The following is a 20,924-nucleotide window of genomic DNA, read 5'->3' as shown; positions in this document are numbered from 1 at the left end:
CAGCTGGCAACAGCCAATATGCCTCCAACTACAAACCTTTAGCCCAGTGCTGGAAATTTTCTTAAGAAAAATGAGTAACTTTGAAACATAATGAAGATGACGATGGACTTAGGGCTCATTCTGTTTTTGAGATATGCAACTGTTGTGATGTAAAATTAAGCATGCAGCAATGTTTGCCTGTGTGTAAAATCACCACTGACACTGGAGGTAAAACCTTGCTCTCACTTATTACTACTGTAAGCCCAGCCAGTGCCGTGAAGCTGTGGCAGACCCAGAGCTCTGACCAGCCTGCAAACACTCCTCCTCAGTTAAGTAATTCATCGCCCGCAACAATCTGTAAAACTCACTTTCGATTTCTAAATTAAAAATCAATTCTATATAATGTGATTTAGGCTCCTGCCAGAACAGGAACATGATAAACTCCACCACACTAACAGGATTACATGAGTGCAATTTATGACAAGGAGTCTCCAAATCTAAAACAGTTTTGCTTCTTCGTATTTTGCTGACTGCTTAGTTTATTTATGGTCTCATAAAGGCAAATATGTGTATCTGCTTTACCTTAAATCAAAAAATACAAAATGGCTTTACAGCATTGCCTGGAGGATAAATTGGACATCCCGTTTCAATTTTTTTTTTTTTAAGAATATATTACATTATCATTAGTGAGCAATACAATTACTAGTTTATATTCAGCCTTTGAACTAAATAAAGAGACAAGAGACGAATGCTACTCCAGTGCCAAATTTGACTATTAGAGCACTGAAACAGTAAAGGATAATGACGAATAAGAACTGCTGATTTGCCCGTGTAAACTTCAGTAACTTTGGTTCTTTAGGGTTATTTTTTTCCTTTTCTTTCGCTTCTTGCCCGTCTGCAATTCTGAATGCTAGATGCATTTGAACAACTTTTCTCCGTGAAGCCCACCTTGACACAAATGCAGTTTATTTCTTAAATCGCGAAACGCTGACTTCTGGAATGGCGACTGGTGGGAAAGCCGTAACACAAAAATACCACGGAATTACTGGGGCGTTACTCATAGGCTTTGTGTTTGCTCGGTGTCAGGACCACAGGTTTGTTCCGCGGGGCAGCACTGGGCTTCCCCGAGCCGCAAGCGCCGCTCCCGCCCGCCGCTCCAGCGCCCCGGTCCCTGCGCTCCCCACACCTCGGGAGGATCCTTCTGCATGTTTGACCCAGAGAAATGAAATTCACCAAGCCTAAGCCGTGGCCCACCTGATTAAAGTTATTTTTCATCTCCTTTCCCACACCACGCCGAAGGGCTCCGCTGCTGGGATCCTTCAGGCTCAGCTTCTCTGCCGAGAGGCTCACCGAGCCCTCCGTATTTAACCCGACAAGGGTCCCGCGACCCAGCCCCGGCTCCCTCCCCGCCACCCCGCACCGTGCGCCTCCACCATGTTGGCTCCGTGCGCCACGGCGCGGAGAAGGAGGAAGATGAGGAGGAGAAGGAGGGGGCCGCCGCCAGCCCGGCTCCGCGGGGGCCGCCCGGCTCCTCCCCGCGGCCTCGGGATCGGGCGTGGATCCGCTGCCCCAGCCGGGAGGCGCGGCGAGCCTGCCCCGGGGCGCATGGGGCGGCTGCGGGGGGAAGCGCGCCGCGGAGGAGGGGCCGTGGTGCCCGCCGGAGAGCCCGGCCGTAGGGGCGGGGAAGTCTCCTCCTCCTCCCGCAGCGAGGCTCTGGCTCCCCGCACGCACCGGAGCGCCCGGCTCCCTCCTCCTGCTCCTCGTCCCTCCTCCCTTCCCCTCCTCCCCCCTTCCCTCCCCGGGTCGCCGCGGCTCCGGGAGGAGCGGGGGGGGCCCCGCTTCCTTCCCTCCCCCCCTCCTCTCCCACCCGCCACGCCGAGGAAAGGCAGGTGAGGACCCGGCCGCGTCCCCGCTCCCCTGCCCCGCGGGAGAGGCGGCCGCGATGGCGGCGGCGGCGCCCGCCGAAGCGCTAGGCCCCGGCCGCCCGGCCCCGGCCTCTCCCCGCCGGGCGGCTCCGCAGCGGGGGTGGTGGTGAGGGGGGGAGCGTCCCTCACCCCCGGCCCCTTCCTCTGCAGAAAGTTTCTCAGCAACTTTCTTCCGGGCCCAAGCCCCCGCCCGCGGGGCCGAGGGGTCGGGCGGGAGCCGCAGCGTTCCGCGCCGCCCGGGGCTGGGCTGGGCTGGGCTGGTTGCGGGGGGCGGGCAGAGGGGAAGTAAGTTTGGGAGGGGAGGCTCCCGCCGCCGCGCTCCCCCCGCCGTCCCTTCCCGCCTGGCTGCCGCGATCGCGGGGCGGCTGCTCGTTCCGCGGTGCTGGCGTTCACCGCCCGCGCTGGTGCGCCGGTCCCGGCTCGGCTCCGGGGGCTGGCGGCCGGGGGAAGCGCGGTGTAGGGGGCGAAATTCGGGAAATTGATTTTCGAGTCGCTGTATCTTGGCCTTGCCGGAATTATTTCCTATTCTTTAATTATTTTTTTTTTCCCCTCACTGTTCTGGTTTGTATCCCTGCGTCGTGCAGGAACACGACTGCTTTAAATTTCTGAGTCATTAATTTGAATGTTCAATCATCACAGTTCATCAAGCCTCCTCGTCTTAGTACGGTTAAAATAAAATGCATTGGACACGCACAGAGGCCCCTGTTCCTGTGGGGGCTGCATGTAACTTTCTGCACTGTGTGGACCTGCAGGCTTGCTGTGTGTAAAGTTATGTGTGTCCCACGGGCCAAGGGCTAGAGTGTCTTCTTTTCCTCTATTATACAATATTATAAATATACAGGTTTACTGATTTCAGAATGAAATGAAATCCATAGCAGACAAATGTCTGCTATGTATGTGGGTATCGTCCACTTCACAATGGGAAAACTGGGGTAGAAATATTTCCAAACCTCCTGTGATTAAGAAGGTGTATTCAGATGTACCTGCTGGATTACACCTTAAGCAGAGGCTGGTCATTAATTAAAAAGTAGGTGTTTAGATTTACTTAAACTGGCAGAATGTTCCAAAACCAGTGTAAAACTTGGAGCGTGTTGCCAAGGAAAGTGTATTGTCTTTCTCTTGATAATTCATAGACAGCCAAGTGAAATTTCAGGCAAATTTTACAAGCAAATTGACCTTTACTCAGGGAAGCAAGATACGAAAGCTTACCTCAGAGTCTTTTTCTTTCATTTTTGAACAATAAGCCTTTGAGGGATTTCTAATAAAATGGCCCTTTCAATTGCACCTGCAGTTTCTCTGTCAGTGGGTAGTACAGTTTTGCCGTAACTTATATGTTTCTGCAGGCTTCATAGCTATAAGAACTGTTCCTTTCCAAACAAGAAAACCTTGCACTTCCACTCGTGTTTTGCATGCCTGTCTGTAAGTTCAGGTATAGGAGGTTCCAAGCTGAACATGGGCATGGAGCAGGGGCTATGGGTGTGTTTTGCACAGCCTGGGTGTCTGGGTTAATTTCGGGACGAGGTAACATTTGTGATGGGAACAGAAGGAGAGCAGCCCTGGTGCTGTGCTAAATTTCAAGGAAAAAGATCCAGCAATACCAGACACATGAAAGGGTGACAGTAGTTAGCAGCGATCCCCAGTAATTATTCCACAAGTTTCGTTATTTGCTCAGGAGGTGCGGCAGCTTTATTTCGTCAGAAGGTGCAGCTCAACTGCCATATCTCTGTGCCCTCAGTCCCCCTATAGTAACTCTTCTGGCTGTTAGCCTATTTCAGACAAATTTGGCAGCAGAGCTCTCCCAGGTGAGCAATTTCTACAAAATTTGTGAAAGTAAGGAAGCCAGGTAGGAGAGAACTCATAACCGGCACACTGGAGAGTTCATGCCAACACTTATCTTGAGCTAGAAATTGGTGCAGGAAATGGGGCCTCCCTGGTCTTGCTGCTTGCAGAGCTACCGGTCCAGTTTTCAATAAGTTTTTAATATCTGGACACCAATACTGCTCTTTGAAATCTGAAGAACTTAATTTGAAATGAGAGTAGTGAGCCCAAGGTAGCTTAAATCTGTATTTTGTATTATAAAGAGAGATTTTCAGGAGAATATTTATTGCCTAACAACAGGTTTTTGGCTATGAAACAAATGAACAAAATTGAAAGTAAATTGAAGTTGCTAGGTTATTTGAAATTGCTAGAAAAGTACTTCATACATATTTGGTGTGCTGTGTACTGTGTAACAGAATTACTGAAAACCTGCAGTTCACAATTAAGGCTTTTTATCAATATTCATGTAGCAGAGCAGAGACCTATGCTTCTGCACTAGAGGAATATTCTTTATTTTGAGCTTTGCATACTTCTGCAGCTCCTGAAGAATGAAATCAGCACTCAGTTTGCTCCAATAAATGATGTCCGTCATGCGACAATGATATGAAAGTCTGTGGTGTGGCAGATGTCAGTTTATGTGGTCAAAGTTTACATTATGAACAAAGTAGCGGCATGGTTTTACTTTTCTATCTGTGCTGCCTGGGGACAAAAGCTGTATATTTTCACTAGATAATTCCTTAGTACAAACCATTGGTTAAAAGAAGTACATTCTTTCATCTGTATTCCCAACTTGGATCCAACTGTTTTGACTCATACTTTGATCACAGTTTGAGTAAGCTACCTTGATGTTGATTTAAAAATTGGTGTCAGTATTAACACAAAGACAGCATTAGGAACATGTCCTTACTTTGCTGCATCACATCAAGCAGCCCTTTTCAGACAAGACACCTTCCGTGTGTCTGTGGTCTGTGAAGCCTTCGTGAAAAGTTTTGAGCTTGTAGTACTGGGTGTCCTCTGCTAGTTGATGGAACAGATTGATTAGTGAGAAATGTAGTTTCTCAAACTACTGTAACAGAATGGTTTAGTTGTTGTCCTGGAGGAACCACCTCCAAGTAGATAGCTCATTCTTGGAATTTATTTCATTTTTGTTCTCCTCGAGAATGCCAGTAGGATGCTGGTTTATAGTGATGGATTTTATGATGTGGTAGCTATGACTTTTTTTTTTTTTTAATACAAACTGCTTTATAGTTGCCATATGGTAACTTCTTCCAATCACTAGAGTCTCCAGCTGCATTCAAACCAATGACTTAGGGCATTAGGGTTCCAGATTGTGGTATCGATTGCCAGGTTTTGAAGGCAAACCTGGATAGATTCCCATGTGTATGCTGGATTTACTAGGGAAAAAGTAATGTTGCAAAGATGCTGTCAACTAACTGTAGAACGAGTTTTAATTTTCGGTTTTAAGAGGTCACTCTTGCTGCCTTTTACACCTGTAAGGGTTTATCCTTACTGATGACCATGCATCAAAGCAGAAGCTGGCACAAAAGCAAGTTACTGCACCCTTAGGTAGACTGAACATGCATGGCTGATTGCAGGACCAGAGATCACGATGGTAGTAACCTTAATGCCAGAAATTTAGTAAGTTACCGTTATTACTTATGCATGAGTTTTGTTCCCTTTAGATTTAAACACATATTCTTTAAAAATGTAAAGAATAACTGAAAATAGGATGGGAAATACTCTTTCTGTTGTCACTTTGGGTAGGCACCTGCATAGAGCACCTGATTTCACACTGTCCTCCAAAAGTCAGTGGGTCAAAGTTGTGCTCAGCTGAAAGGAGCCCTTGAGCTGAGGAGTCTCCTGCAAGGACTGTTAGCCCTGGCTTGTATCCAAGCCCCACAGCCCAGCAAGATACTGCCATAGGGATCAACAATAAGTGGATCCAAGGCTGTGCTGGCTGTTATGGCCGAGACTGGAGTTTTGTTTCAATTTTCTTGACTGTAGTGTTAGGTAATGTTACAGGAGAGTGCCCAGGAAGTAATGACCACTACAACCTCAGACTGGCATCATCTGTATTTCGGCTTCTTGGGTTCTCTAAGATGTTACATAGGACATTAGACAACTCGTTTTGTTAACCTGGCTGTATTTTATCTTTGTACTTTTGGAATGCAAATGCTATTATAATAGTGTTACATGAGACTCTAGTAAGTATCTATATTGACTACATCTATATCTTAAATGTTTATGTAAATTTTGAATTCTGATGGTGCTACTGAACTTAAACTAATTTGTCTTTCAAATTGGTGCTTCAGGGGGATGGACAACAACTGTGGCTTAAGATACATGTTTCTATGGCTTTCTTCACACCAGAAGTCTAGAGAGGTCTGGGAAAAAGAAATAATTCTTCAGAAATGTTGAACCACCCCTTCAGTTCAGACATCAGGATCAGCTAGACCAGGCTTACAAAAGTAAATAACTTCATTTACTTCCATTGACAGTGAAGTTGAGTAAACACACCCACATAAGTAAATCTTTGTAGATCAGGGCCTTTAACTTTGTTTTGGGGAAACTTTCAGGAGCATTTTGTGGCATTAATCAGACATGGAAAGTCAGTCTTCATATTCGAAGACTTTGGTTCAATGGGATGAATTTCCTTTGTTTGCACATGCCCAAAGCACCTTTTAATCTTGCAAAACTGAGACAGTAATAATACTTTATTCATGATGTGAATGACAGAGCATAAATGCAGCTAGGTCTGGGGTATGCTTACCAGGACTGAAGGCCCTGTAGCAAAAGAAGGGTCAGAGTGGAAGACGGTGTTCATGTTCAGTCCCGTTCCAAATGTTTGCCCATGGTTCAGTCAAACCTTTTGATGGCAGGCATGAACTTTCAGCTTCAGGAAGAAAAATGCAGTATCTGGACTAAAGGTTTTGAAATTTTCAACCCTACTTAATGCCCTCATGATTGTAAGAAAGGCAGTGCTTATGCAAGGTATTTAAAGAGTAATTAGAGGGTAGCATGATTCTCTTGTGCATTGCAATTGTATAGCTTTATAACTGTTTTGGCAGTCAGCCAAGAAAAGAAGACTTAAAACAAATTAATAGTGAATAATCCAGTTTTAATAAGTTATTTTAAGTATGGTTAGATAACAAAATTAATATTTATGCTTAAAATGTGACAAAAGAAAAACAGGTCTGAGTTGTTATGTGTATCTTCTTGCTTTTCGAGAATGTTTTTCTGGAAACTAAAATCATGACCAACACTTGTAACCATGGAAGAATAAAAAAACCCAAAAAACCTCTACAGTCGTTCTGTATACCTTGCTCTTCCTTTCCACGCTCTTCCTGTTTCTGGTTGGCTTTTACCAGCTTAGCTTTTTCAGCATAGATACTCTATTTTGCCGGCAACAGTACCCCAAAGCCCAGAAGCTATAAGACTGTGGCAAGGACTGTGGCCACAGGCTTTCCTAGTTATTAGGCTCCCTTCCTGAGCATCGAGTATTGCCTAGCATCTTGGATGGTGGGGACCAGCGGTGAGCCTCTGGTCTGAGCCAGAGGTATTTTGGCTAGATGGACTTCTGCTCCAATTCATAACAACTGGCCTTCCAGTAGGCTTAACTTATTGAACATGTGCCTCAAAGCTGCGCAACACTGTTAAGGCTTTAGTCAAAGTATGCTCCACTGAAAAATGAATATAGAATTAATGTCTAAAAAATATTATTGTTTTCAAAATAGACATTTATCAGAAACTAGCATTCATTTGCCAAACTGTGGGGAAGAAAATGTTAACAAAGAGCTGATTGAAGAAGGAAATTTGAACATATATACAAAGTTCTGTATTTCATTATAAAGTGTTTAAAATAAATCAGTAAGTTTAGTAATACATCTTCAAAGTTATTTTTTCAGTTTTCTTGTGTCTCCTTTCTTTGCTTTGATTCCGATGCTGGTTTTCTGAATGTGTGCAGTTTGACATTAAAACCTTAGTTTACTAATTTCCAAACCAAGGTCTTCAGAAGCATACTAATAGCCAAAATTTGTAGTGTTTCAGGTAAAAGTTTAACAAGGTTAGTCTGTGAGAAACAGATAATTAAGTGTGACATGTAGATCTGAAGTTTGTATAAAACAGTGATGTCCAAATATCTTAAAAATTAAAAATCTGCTGCAAACCTAATAGCAAACTTCCCATTTTATAAATCTGTAAAGATGTGACATTTGTATTCATGTGAGGACTAAGCAAGAGTGAGATGAAATGGGAGGGAAGCTTACGGTGATAAAAGCGAGTGCTTTGTGTCCCCTTTCCCATAACTTCTTGCGCTGAAAACTGAATGTACCAGCAGAATTTTTTACCACTTCTGGTATTTTTGTTGATACATAGTATTTATTTGGTATTTGTGACTAGCTCTGATTTCAGTAGTTCAGCTGAAGTATTCCACATTTCCTTAGATGAACTTATATTGGTGCTATGATGAAGCTGAAAACATGTAATAGTGCGTTTTACGCACTTGTAGGTAATTTCTCTTAGTAGAAAATCTTGCAATATTTCAATGACAAGTGAACCTGAAAAAAAAAATCAAGGTTTTTTTCTTTTTCCTAATGCAAATTCATGGGAGGCTTAGATAAGATCCGTAGGGCAAAGATCATTCTCTGCTTTTTGTGATGACTAACCCAGGTGAGTTGTGTATCATTCTTGCGAGAAGGCTGTCCTGTACTGCATGGAGAGGGAACACTTGTGGGTTTCTTCTTTCTTTGGGTTTTTTCAACCATAAATCTTAACAGTGCTTCTCCTGTTTGATGCACATGTTCATTAAATAAAGCCTACTAAAGAACAACTGTAGTAAATCAGACCAGAAGTCCATCTAGGCAAATGCCTAATTTTTTATTTTATTTTATTTTATTTATTTATTTATTTTTAATTTTTTTTCCTTCATTCAGGAGAAGTTCTTCATGTCTCAAGTAGAAGTTTTGGAAAGTTTAGTGAAAGGGAAAGTGTCTGAATGGGTTCTCTCAGCAACAGATTGCAATTCTGATTCTGCTTGTTTTAAATAAAAAGTGTTCAGGTTTTCTTCCAGCAGTAATATCTTAAAATGTACGTGTGCTCTCTGGTTTCTGAGGCGTGATATATTTGGGATTTTTGCCAATCTTCATTTTTGTTTTTCTGGGCCCATCCCCCCAAGCTCCCTCGCCATAAGTTCTAGGTAGAGGATGCGTTAATAGAATGACAAAGTCCTGAAAGCAAAGGGGGGGGGGGGTAACTGATACCAGTGATAAATATTTGATTAAAGGCTTATTAAAGGTTCTAATAGTATTGGCTGGATCAACTCATCTATACCCAACTGAAAAACATGCATTGGGGAGAGAAAAAGTACATGCTATTCTCACTGTGACACCCGTGTTTAATTCTGTTTTCATAGTAAAGTTAAACACTCTGTTCAGAAACATGGCATGGAGCGATATAATATTCATTTTGAAAACAATTACTCATGAAAGAGAAGGGAAAGCCAGGATAATTCCTGAGCTGTTACTACTAGCCAGTTGAGGAAGTTTTCCTGAGTAAATTCTTTTTCTCAGCAGCCACACTTTTTCAAGCCTGAAAAGTCAGTATTGTAATAATACTCTGTAGGAGGTGAAAAAAGGGTTATGTTTTTGGGGTGTTTGGAGGATTTTGTTTGTGTTTTTTGCTTTTGTTTTTTAGTTCCTTGGTTTTCAAATGGATGAGAAAAATGCGAGTACAAAATTCTAAGCTTCAGAAGATACAAAATAAATGCTGATTTGTATATGGCTTTAGAGGCTAAGATGCAATAGTAATATTTTTTTTTTTACTCTCAGGTACAGTTTTGTACTGTATTTTAAGTACAGTTATACACTTAAAACACAATTCATAAATTGTAGTGGTTGAGGTTATTTAAAGTTAGAAGCTTTCAAAATAGCTTGCTGGATAATTATATATATTATGTAATTTGCTAAAGATATCAATCCTTTCATTTTAGGAAGTATTTCTTAGCTTTTGTGCTGTAGAAACCTCTGAAACAGATTGATTCAGGCTATCGTGATGTACGTAAAATGAGACAAGTGGTAGTTCATAGATGAGAAATTATTTCCCTGGAAACATTTGACTTGTTCATACTAAGTAGGTATATTTAAATATTGTGGAATTAATTTGCATAGGCTATTGAATTTAGGGCTCTTTGATTACCTCTCCTCCCTCCCCCTTTAGCTTATGTCTGACATACCTTCCGAATACTATTGAAATTTGGTGCATACACGGTGAAACAAAGGGACTTACATTAACAAGCACGACACCTTGATTTTATATGGTTATTTTAAATTACTATTTTAATTTAGCTTTAAACCTGTGCTTCTTCATTCTTTTTACAAAAAAGAGGTTGAGTGTTACCAGTCAGTAAAATATGTGACTTTAACTATACATTAGGTTTACACTAATCTTGTTAGCTTATTGCCACAGGCATGGATTTTCTGCGTGTGTATTTAATGTAATAATAAAGTGTCTAATAATTCTTTTAAGCTATATATATATATAACTATTTCAGCGATGAAAGCCCAATTTATATGCAGGACTTTTTTCTTTTCCTAATTCATGTTCAGTGGCATTTGAATTGAAATTCTGATTGAAATCTATATCAGTAACTAGTGTTATTACATTTTAAGGTACAAATAAATGGTGTTAGAATGAATAGATCTCATACTTGCCAGTTTTTGTTTTCTTTGAAAATACTAACAAAAATCTCTCCTCTGTGTTTTATAGCCTTTTCTCCAAATGTTTCTCAGATTCTAGTGAACTGATATCAAAATAATATTAATGGGGGGAGGAGGGAAACGGTCCTCCACACATGTAACACCTTATGTTTCTTTAGTATTTGGGTGTTCAAATTTTGATTCCGGGTGGTTATGAATGAGCTCTGCTGGTTTGGTGATTTGAATTTGTTTAAAATTTTTGTGGCTAACAACATAATTTGAATAGTTTTTTTAATCTAGTATAGGTTATCTGAACAGTAAATTTGGATCTTAATATAAGTTGATGTTACAACTTAAAACATATTTCTTTCTCCACTTTAAATACTAAAAATAAAAATGCCATCAGAAGGGTACATTTCCATTATAACATGCATGTGGTCCATCAACACATGACTTAATTTGGCTGTGCAGGTCTGTTGTATTTTTTTTTGCTGTTATACAAATGCTTAGAAGTAAATGTTGTTTACTGCCTTATACCTGGTATAGTATAGTCAGGTACCAGTTAATTTCAGTTACAGAATCAAATCTTATTTAGGTAACCTGCCAAAACTTTGGAGCCAGTGGGGTGATCATAGCATAAGAAATTCTTGAGGAAACCCTAACAGCACTGATGGAGAGTTGAAAAGTTTGTGTTACTGCTGCATGATTCCTACAGGTCGGAAACTGTGCCATTAAACTGTTGCTTCTCTTAAAGTATTTCCTAGACTTGAGGGATTGTTACTTTTCCCCCTCAGTTCCTCTGAAACTGAAAAGATGAAGCAGATGCAACAGAGAGTACAGTTTTACAGTCACACTATTTGTGTGACTGTATTGTATGAATGGAATTGTATTATTTTTTTAAAAGAATTGCCACGTAAAACAATTTTTCACATGCTTTATACTGAAGTGGAAATTAGACTTCCATTTTTTTAGAAATGGTTGTTTCATCAAATCAATTGGGTTTTGTTTTGGGTTTCTTGTTTGTTTGTTTTGTGTGTGTGGTGTGTTTGGTTTGGTTTTTGGATTTATTTTTTTTTTTAGCTAACTAGGAAGTGGAAAATCAGAACCTATTTTTATTCACAGATATTGTAGAGTTTCTGTTCTAGGACCTGATCCTTTTTCACACTGAAGTCAAGTGCAAAATTCCCCTTGACTTCAGGGAGAGCTGGATTAGCTTTACACAAAAGGACCAAATTGTCCTCTGGGATAAGGGGAGGCAACTCTATTGAAGTAGACTTCATTAGAGTATAAAATGAAGACAAAGAAGTGTTGCTTGCCTTTGCAGGCGATGAAATTGGATCTGTTAGCTCAAACAGCTAGGGTAATTTAGCAGTTGAATCAAAGACTTTTCTCTTTTTCCAATTCGATAGTACAGTTATACTAATTCACTGCATTGAACAGTGAATAAGATGTTGATTATTTTTGACTACAAATAACAGAACCTAGAATCTGTTTATGAACTCTCTTGTCTATGTGGCATAAGAATTAGAAAACTCAAACACTTTATACACTGTTAGAAATGTTCAAGCAGTTTATCCTTAAGTAGCTGAAAAGTATCCACAGACCATTTAAATTTTACTAGGCTTTATATGACAAATTGTTTGGGGGGATTTGTGTTTTCAGCATCAAGCAGGCATCCTGAGTGGCTTTCTATAGCCTTGCTGAGGTGGAAGAGGACAATTCATTTACACCAAAAGTTGGACTGGATTTTATTGTGTGTGTTTGGAGTAATCCCAGGGATCTCCACAGTAGACAGTAGTGCCTTTGGCATCTTCTTTTTTAAGCTCTACACAATGATACTGTGTACACAAACGATGAAAAAAATAGTATCTGAAAAGCAAACTCGAATACAGTGATTACTTATATAATACTCTGCTATATTTCTTGTAAAATGTATTGTTTGTCACCCTTGCGTATCAAGTTTTTCTTTCAGGGCTTCTGGTATCTGTTGGAATCATGAATTAATTCAAGTCTGTGTGATTTTTTTGACCTAAGCACTGTATGGCTTTCTTGTACGTTCTCTTTGAAGTCTCACAAAAGGAAGGGGGGCTGGAACATTGTACTCTCCTTAGAATGATTTGAGAATGAGTCCTTAAATGCTGCTCCACGTTTCTTTATTAACATTTCACATGTGAAATAATATGCTCTCCCTGGGAAGAATGCAGATCCACAGAGCTCCTAGCTGTTTAGCATACATAGCTCTGCAAAACCCCCCTCCACAAATAACTGCTACTGCAGTATTTAGCTGGTGTTGGCGGGTTAAATACTAAACTGAAATTCTCTGAAACACTTGAGGTGCTAAATTTACAAAACAAGACACAAGAACTGTTTTAAGATTAGTCACAGTTAGGAAGCTTATTGAACCACCAGCATCTTCCTGGAAACATCCTGTACTTTTGTCGTCTTCGGCTAGCTTCATCTATTCATGGTCTTAACTGCTTTTTGGTTTTTAGAAACTCTTGCTGCAACTTCTTTGTGACTAAGGCGCATTGTCAATCGTCCTCTCCATGCCAGCCAACTGTCCCGTTAATGCAGCAATTCACTTGGATGAATAGTGCTCATACTTTAAGGAGACAATTGCCTACCAGAGAGAGTGCCAAGTTGATTTAACTTTGCACAAGTGTGAAAGAGTTTTTAAACGGATGCTGTCAACTAACGTTGGCCCAGGGTTTCAGCTGCCTGGAAATTGTTATAATCTTATTGGGAGTATGTCCAAATTTGTTTAAAGTATTTTAGTCAATCACTTGGCTGCAGAGAGCATTAGTATCCAAGAAACTGTTGTCAGATGATTGTCCTTGGTCTGTTGGAACTACAGCGGACGTGTCCTGGCCAAGTGCACAACACGGCTTTTAAAATGGACTCTTTTTTGGCAGTACATGACTAAATTGGTGAAGGAATATGGGATTCCTGTTGTAATGTGCTCTTCCAGTTCAGTTTAATGCCAGTGTGTGTTTGAAACAGTCAGATGTATAATACAATGTAAAACCACAAGTGTAGCCTGCCATTACTGTAACACTTACAGAGCTGAACATCCAGTTAGCCAAACCAGCTACTGGATTATCCACTACCTGGAAATGTTTAGAACCGGACAGAATTCAGGAAAACTGTATCAGCTGGCCTGTATCTTTGCTAGCCAAAATTTTTTGATGCATTTCTAGTTTTAATGGAGGTTGAAACGATCCCTGCCTTCTAGGTATGTCATCACTTGAATGCACAGGGTTTGGTGCTGTGTATTCTTTCTTCCCTGATAGCATAAGCACAGCCCTTTTCTTAGCATAGTTTGGTGTCTGATGAGTCTTCACTGCACTTCTGAAAGGAAGAAAGATGGTGAAAAATGTTAAGTAAAAAATGTGGGGAGAAGATGCTTCCTGAAATTCCTGTTTTCTCTTTTCCGGGGAGGCTAGGAAATCTGAGAAAATGAGCTACTTCTGTCAAGAGTCTGACAAAATGTGTGGATTATGATATATGTGTAGAAAGGATGCTATTAACAAAATGCTTAGTTTAACTGAGAAAAATTCTTACAGGTAGGATAGTTGGACAGTATGTCTGGTGAACTTCTATTTTCACAGCCAACAGTAAGTAGTGAGTATATTTGGGGGTGGGGAGGGGAGGGTGTTTTCCTTGCTTCTCTGACATCATTAGGCCATTACAGCTGCAACAGCATTGCTACTAGCTTAGATACATTTGTGGAGAAAAGAGGAGCATTGTTATTTCAGTGCCTGGCTGGAATAAATAGTTTGTTAAGCAGTGCCATGAAATTGTTAGTTGTTTTAAGGATATCCCAATTAGTAGACGTGCAATTATTAATGAGTAAGTGTATTGGAAAAAGTGAAGAACAGGAGCTAGAATAATTTCCAAATATGAAAGACCAGATGTTGGTTGGGAGCTGTCAGCATAACATGGATTTGTGAAGAGCAAATGGTGCTCAATGACTTTCTGTGATGAGATGACTGGCTGGGTGGATGAGAGCAGAGCAATGGATATCTTGATTTTAGTAAGGCTTTCAGCATGGTCTCCCATAGCATCCTCATAGTCAGACTGATGAAGTACATGCCAGGTGATTGAACACTGGAAGTGACGGGAAACTGGTTGAGCTGCTGGCCTCAAAGGGCTGTCATCAGTGGCACATAGTCCAGCTGGAGGCCAGTCACTAGTAGTGTACCCTAAGGCTCAATACTAGTGTCCATCCTGCTTAACACGTTCATTACTGACCTAGGTGGTTACACAGAGGCACACCTTCAGCAAGTTTGCAGAGGATACAAAACTGAGGAGTGGTTGATAAACCAGAGGGTTGTGCTGCCATCCAGACAGACCTCAGCAGACTGGAGAAATTGACTGATGGGAACCTCATGAGGTTCGGTAAAGGGAAACACCAAGTCCTGCTCCTGGGGAGGAACAACCCGAGGCTCCAGCATGTGGAAGGGTCCAACCAACTGAAAAGCAACTTTGGAGAAAAGGACCTGGGGCTTCTGGTGGAAAAGATGTAAAAGAACCAGTAATGTGTTTGCAGTGAATAAGGCCAGAGGTGTCCTAGATTCATTAGGAAAAGAATTACCAGCAGGTCTAGGAGGTGATCTTTCCCCCCCTGCTCACCGCTGGTGAGGCCACACCTGCAGTACTGTGTCTGCTTCTGGACTTCCCAGTACATGAGAGACATGGACATACTGGAGAGTCTAACAGAGGACCGCAAAGATGACTGAAGGGTCTGGAGTGTCTCTTCTATGAGGAAAGCCTGAGAAAGCTGGGACTGCTCAGCTTGGAGAAGGGTCAGGGGTATAAATACCTGGTGGGGTAGAATAAAGAGGACAGAGCCAGGCTCCTCAGGAGTGACCGCTGGCAGGACAAGAGGCAGTGGGTACAAGCTGTAATACATAAGAACATAAGAAAAGAACGTGTTGAGTTTTTTATTGTATGATACAACACTGGAACGGGTGATCCAAAAGCGTTGTGGAATCTCCATCCCTGGCAATAACTCAAAAGCTAGCCGGACACGGCCCTAAGCAACTTTCTGTCATTGACATGGCTTTGAGCAGTGGGATTGGAGTAGGTAGGCATCCTTCAGAAGTCCTTTCCAACTTCAGCTGTTGTGTGATTTTCATGAGAGGATTTAAGAGGGCCACTACAATAAGTGTGGTAGTTGAAATGAAACAAAACGCAGGTGGTGAGAGGCAGAATATTTTTGTATGTTTGTTTTGGCAGCCAGATTTTTTATTTTTTTTTTCTATCAGCTTTCTTACGACAGCTTGAGAATGGGGGAGATAACTCTTAGCCAACTGCATTGTTCTCTTGGTTTCTTAGCTTTCTGCTATTAATATCAAGTCTGTGTTCGGTTTTGTTGTCTGCTGCATCCTCTCCCCTCTCCCATGGCAGCAGTGGCGAGGATACTGTTAACTTCTCTGCTGGAAGACTGAACAGCACCAGAGCCTTTTAAGTCAAGGAAATGTTTTAGTTTCTTATTTGGGAAGATATTTTTTCAACATCTGTGATAGGATCATTTTTTCTTAATGCTGTAAAAACTTAGGATGTGAACTCTATGCTTGCTCCAATGGTCTCTTTACTAATGGTGATGGTTTTTTTTGTTTTTCTCCCTACATTTGACTAAACATACTGAATCAATGAGTTCATGCTGTTATTCTGTTGGTGTTAGAACTAAAGACTTCCATTAGACTAATACAAAATATAGAGGTGAAAAAGGAGCTGAAACAGTTGCATACGGATTTAAACGCATTATTATGTTTAATGTCTTACCAATAGAAATATAGTCATAATGAAACCTAGAATTTGAGCTTGTGTCACAGAAAAGCACCTAATCAGTTTACTAAGGTAGGACTTATTTTTAACTCTTCATCTTTAGACTTGTGAATAAAAAATAAGATGAAAGTCAGCACTATGCTGAAGAAAAAGTGTGTGAACTTGATCATGAAATTTACAGGTCACTTAGAAACCTTGTGAAACAAAACTGCAAGTTCACACAGTTGGAGAGGATAAAAATACCTGTGTATATTGAAAATTGGCTTGATTTAGTCCACGTCTCAAGTTTGCTCATTGGTGGTAGTTTCCACAGAAGTTATCAATTCGAGTTGTCTAGCAAGATGTTAAAAGTTATACTTCCCTTTGAATACTATCTCATTTGCAAGTGAATAACTATGTTTTCACAAGCTCATTTGTGTTTTCTGGTGATTAGGACAGCTATAAAATAGTTGAATGGCTACTACTGCACAAGAGCATATATATATGGAACTGACTGGAAAGATACAAGAGTTCTTTTGCTACAACTAAGTATTTGTAGTATTACGGTAAATGTTTATCGTTTACTGAGCTTCCCAAAGACACTGCTTAAACCTTCTAAGGAGGTAAAACAAACCCACTTACATCTCTTTAGAGAGGCTTGCTTTTGCTCGTAGAAGAAGTATGGCTTTACAAATGGCAAGTAAGCAAGGATTACTGTACCATAGACAGTAAGCAACAAATGCAACGTCTAGTTAGGATGTAAAATCATTTATGTATGATCTATAATGTCTTAATTCATATGTGACACTGATTTGATTTTATTTTTGTTTAAAAAAAAAAAGGCGTAAGGAGAGATCTGGGGAACTACCGATCAGTAAGCCTGACATCTGTTCCAAGTAAATCACTCAAAATAAAAATGAAGATGATATGGATAAACATGATGTATTGAGGAAGAGTTAAGAGCCTGCTGTGAAGGGATGTCATGTTTTGCAAATTCACTGGAGGTTTTTTGAAGGCAAGCACATGAATAAGTAAGATCTGACAGAAATAGTTTACTTGGATGTCCAACAGGCATTGGACAACGGCCCCTCTCAGAGAATTTTGAAGAAACTAAGCAGCCATAGGATAGGGGAAGAGGACTTTATGTGGTTACATTAATGACTAAAATACAAGAAAGGGAGAATTGGAGTAAATATAGTAGAGGGTGAAGGATAACAATTCTCCAGGGTTATATTAATGGAGAATATTCAAGTTCATAAAAGATATAGAATAAAAGTGAGCTCATAGCCTTTACTGATGGGTAGCAGATGCAAAGGCAGACCACTGCACATGGACTTGTCCGGTTGCTGAGCAATGTTGTTAAAATGGCAGATGAAATTTCTCATAAATTGCTTTTTGTGATGTATTTGGAGGTGGAGAGGAGCAAACTTGCCTTCTCATCAAAAAAAAAATGAGCTCAAAGCTGACTATTGCCACTAGAAATAGTTAGGAATGAAAGGGAGAATAATGATTATACTCGAATTATCTTATATAGTTCTGCTCTGATCACTCCTATCTCTGTCATCATCTCAAAAAGAACATAGTTGAAGTTTTAAGGAAGAGCAAATCTGTAGCAATTATCTGTAAGAACAGCAGCATGAGTTCATTATTGTAGAAAAGGTGACCAAGAAGTGGTGTCACAGAATCCTGTAAAGTGTTCAGCAGATCAACGGGACATAAATAGGGAGTGTTTATTCACTGTCTTTTTTTAGTGCATGCACACTAAGAGGTATCTAATGAAACAGCATTGATGAATTGAAAACAGACAAAAGGAGGTGGTTCTTGACAGAACATGTAATTAAGCTATAGAATTTCTTGCCTCGGGAATTTAAGGAGGCTAAACATTACATCAGTGCAGAGGGAAACTGCTGCTGCATGGAAGAAGAATCATCAAAGGCAAATACCTATTCTTGTTCAGGAAATCCTGCTTCTGCAAACTGTTGGGGGCTCAGGGAGTGTTCTGGGGAAGTATTACTTCGTGTTTATTGTGTTCTTACATGCTTCACTTGGTATCTATTATTGGCTGCTGGTGGTGAGAGGGTATTCAAATGGACATGGAGCTTTGGGTCTTGCTCAGTACAGCCATTACTTTGTTGTAAAGTCTGCCCCTTTTTTAAATTTGATTTCTCTGTTACTCATTTTCCAGAATCCTTTCTAGCAGTAGCACTTAAACTTTGGCCCAAAATGGGGTGCTAACCTATTTAGAGGGTGTTTAGGTCCACTGGTTACATATTCTTTTCTTTCTGTGACCTGGTATGTGACACCAAAATATAAAATACCCATGAGGAAAGGATTGTGTTCAAAGCAGGAACAGGGCTGCAGGTACGTGTAAGTTGATGGTTTAATTTCGTATTACTTTGTCCTCTTACTGATGCATAGTACTTTTTTGGTCATGTAATGGATACATTTCCGATCAACTCTCTCTCGTGCTCCTCGCGCAATACCTTTAGTCCCTTTAGGGAAAGAGGTGTTTTTCAGTGACTATTGATCAAACAAATGCATGGTTTGGGTTGTCTGTAGGCTGGTAATTTCTGCTTTCCCTTCAGACTCCTTTGCGGTGATTTTGTATTGCCTTTCCCTCCCCCAGACATGCTAAGACCTATATCTCTCTGTTGTATGTGACCACCTTATCGATGAAAATATGCTTCTTTGTATCTGTAAGACTATTGAAATAATCAAGGAACCTCTCTACTTGTAAATGGAAAAGTAACATGAAGAGGACATTGTGCTGGATAGAAATACTGCATTTGAGAAGATTCATGCTATTTGAAACAAGAGGCTGCTATTTAATATAGCTGCCCTGTTCCTTTTTTTTTTAAGGTGGCATCTGTGCAAGTCACAGAAAGTTTTTACTGTTTGGTTCAATCTTAGTAATTACTTTGATTTAGTAGTATACTTTACTGTGTCACTGATTTTTGAATCCCAAGTCCCTGCTTTATGTAGAAACATTATTAGAGTTAAGGCCGAGTGTAGGCAGTTAGTAGACTTAGTAATATCTTTTCATCCAGTTATGGATCATTTTATGAAGATGCAGGCTTCTGGATAGCTTTCTATGTGTGGTTGCATTTTTAAGATTTGTACAAAGAAGGGGGCTATTTAAAAGGTGTGCTTATTTTTCCACAAACATTTCTAATGTTGTGCAAGGAGAAAATAGTGACTGCTAATGTTTGCACACACAATTTAAGTTAATTCCAGATGCTAATTTAGGGCAGTGCTGCTTCTCACCTTGTTGGAAAAAACTTTACTAGCCTGGTTTTGTTTTTTTTTTTCCTTTTTTGATTCAGTGATAGAAGACAACCATTAGGCATGCTATGCAAAGTAAACTTGAACATTAGCAGCTTTGGCTGCCTATACGTGAGCTAGTTCTGTAGGCTCCCTTTATAGTCAGTGGAGAGAAATAAGCACTTTCACTGCATGATTCATCTCACCCCCAGATGGATGTCTAAATTTGGAAGATTAATTCCACCTGAAGTCCATTACCAACTATAAATGTCATTAGTTTAAACTAGGGAATTATCTAAAAGGACACTAGCATGACTGGCACGGCAATTGAGTAGAAGTCGTCTTTTTTATTCCATGAGTTGTGTTTCAGACATTTAAAATCAACACTCTAGCCTGTTTCATATTTTGTGGTGTTTGAAGTTGCTCTGCTTTTACAGCAGATTTGAAACTTAACAAGTAGGGTATATTCACATTACCTAATTTCTAAGCATCCAGCTCTGTGAGGCTGACTAGTCTTGTCGCCAACCGATTTGATTTTTGGGATGCGGGGATGACGACAGGGACTAGCATAATGAGAAGAGCAGGGTATATAACACAATTTTCTTTCTGCTCTTAACTTTCTGTTAAATGTTAGGGATGAAAAAAAAAATTTTAGGTGTCCTTAAAGTCATTGCTCGTCTAGAGGAGCCTGTGTCTTTCCACTGGTTGTACAGGAAGCCTGGGTAAGGTGGTCCAGCCTCCACATGTTCAGGACCAAAAGGTAGGCAGTGTAGATACCTTCCTAATTTTTGTTTCTATTTGTCTGGAGCAGACACTTGGAATAGCTGGTATCCTTTTTAAGTACTTTCCATGCTGTGCCATGCTTCCTCACTCTGCCATGCTTGAAAACTCTTCACACACCAGCCCCCTCGCCCCCTTTTTCCTGTTTATAGTTTTTGATTCCTGTCAGTGGCAATCTCCTCCTCTTTCCTCTTTCTTTCCTTTTGGGAGCTCTGCTTTTTATGTCATAATATGTGGCAACTTTATTCTCTTGATCACACTGATCAAGTCCTGCCATCAGACTCTATGCTTATACCTGAATTAAAAATAAGAAATTATTACAATCCCATTTCTATTGTATCATTTCTAATTTTCTATCCTATTATGCTTATGTTCAGTTATATATCAAACGCTGATTTTTTTAAATATTAAAGTATTTTATTTATTTCCTACATCGGCCTGAACATTCTAGAAAAGTAGTTTGGGATTAGAAAATAACTAACAACAACATTTAAGGTTATGTGTATCATAGAAACCTGTATCCTTTGAATGTTTTCCTCCACCAGATACAAACATAGGGAGGAGTTCCTCATTAGGAGCTTAGGGGAAATCAATGGTTGCAAACTTGGAACTGAAGGGTTATTGGGGTTTCTAACTGTGAGAACTAGGTGCTGTGCAGATACTGTTTGGACTGTTGTTTCAAAAAGGCTGTAAAACAATT

General features: G+C 40.4%; 1 protein-coding gene across 1 annotated transcript in view; it reads left to right on the top strand.

Moving 5' to 3' along the window:
* The first annotated feature begins 1,670 nt into the window (after window positions 1–1,670).
* YES1 (YES proto-oncogene 1, Src family tyrosine kinase) overlaps window positions 1,671–20,924 on the top strand; it is a 52,014-nt gene continuing 32,760 nt past the window's right edge. The window contains exon 1 of the mRNA XM_030493977.1: window positions 1,671–1,868. The gene's annotated coding sequence lies outside the window, so the exon portion shown is untranslated. The remainder of the gene's footprint in view (window positions 1,869–20,924) is intronic.

Source organism: Strigops habroptila, chromosome 1 (genome assembly GCF_004027225.2).
Source record: "Strigops habroptila isolate Jane chromosome 1, bStrHab1.2.pri, whole genome shotgun sequence".
In the NCBI taxonomy this organism is placed as follows: Eukaryota; Metazoa; Chordata; class Aves; order Psittaciformes; family Psittacidae; genus Strigops; species Strigops habroptila.
Note: the sequence above shows the minus strand (reverse complement) of the source record. Positions and strands in the feature narration are given on the sequence as shown.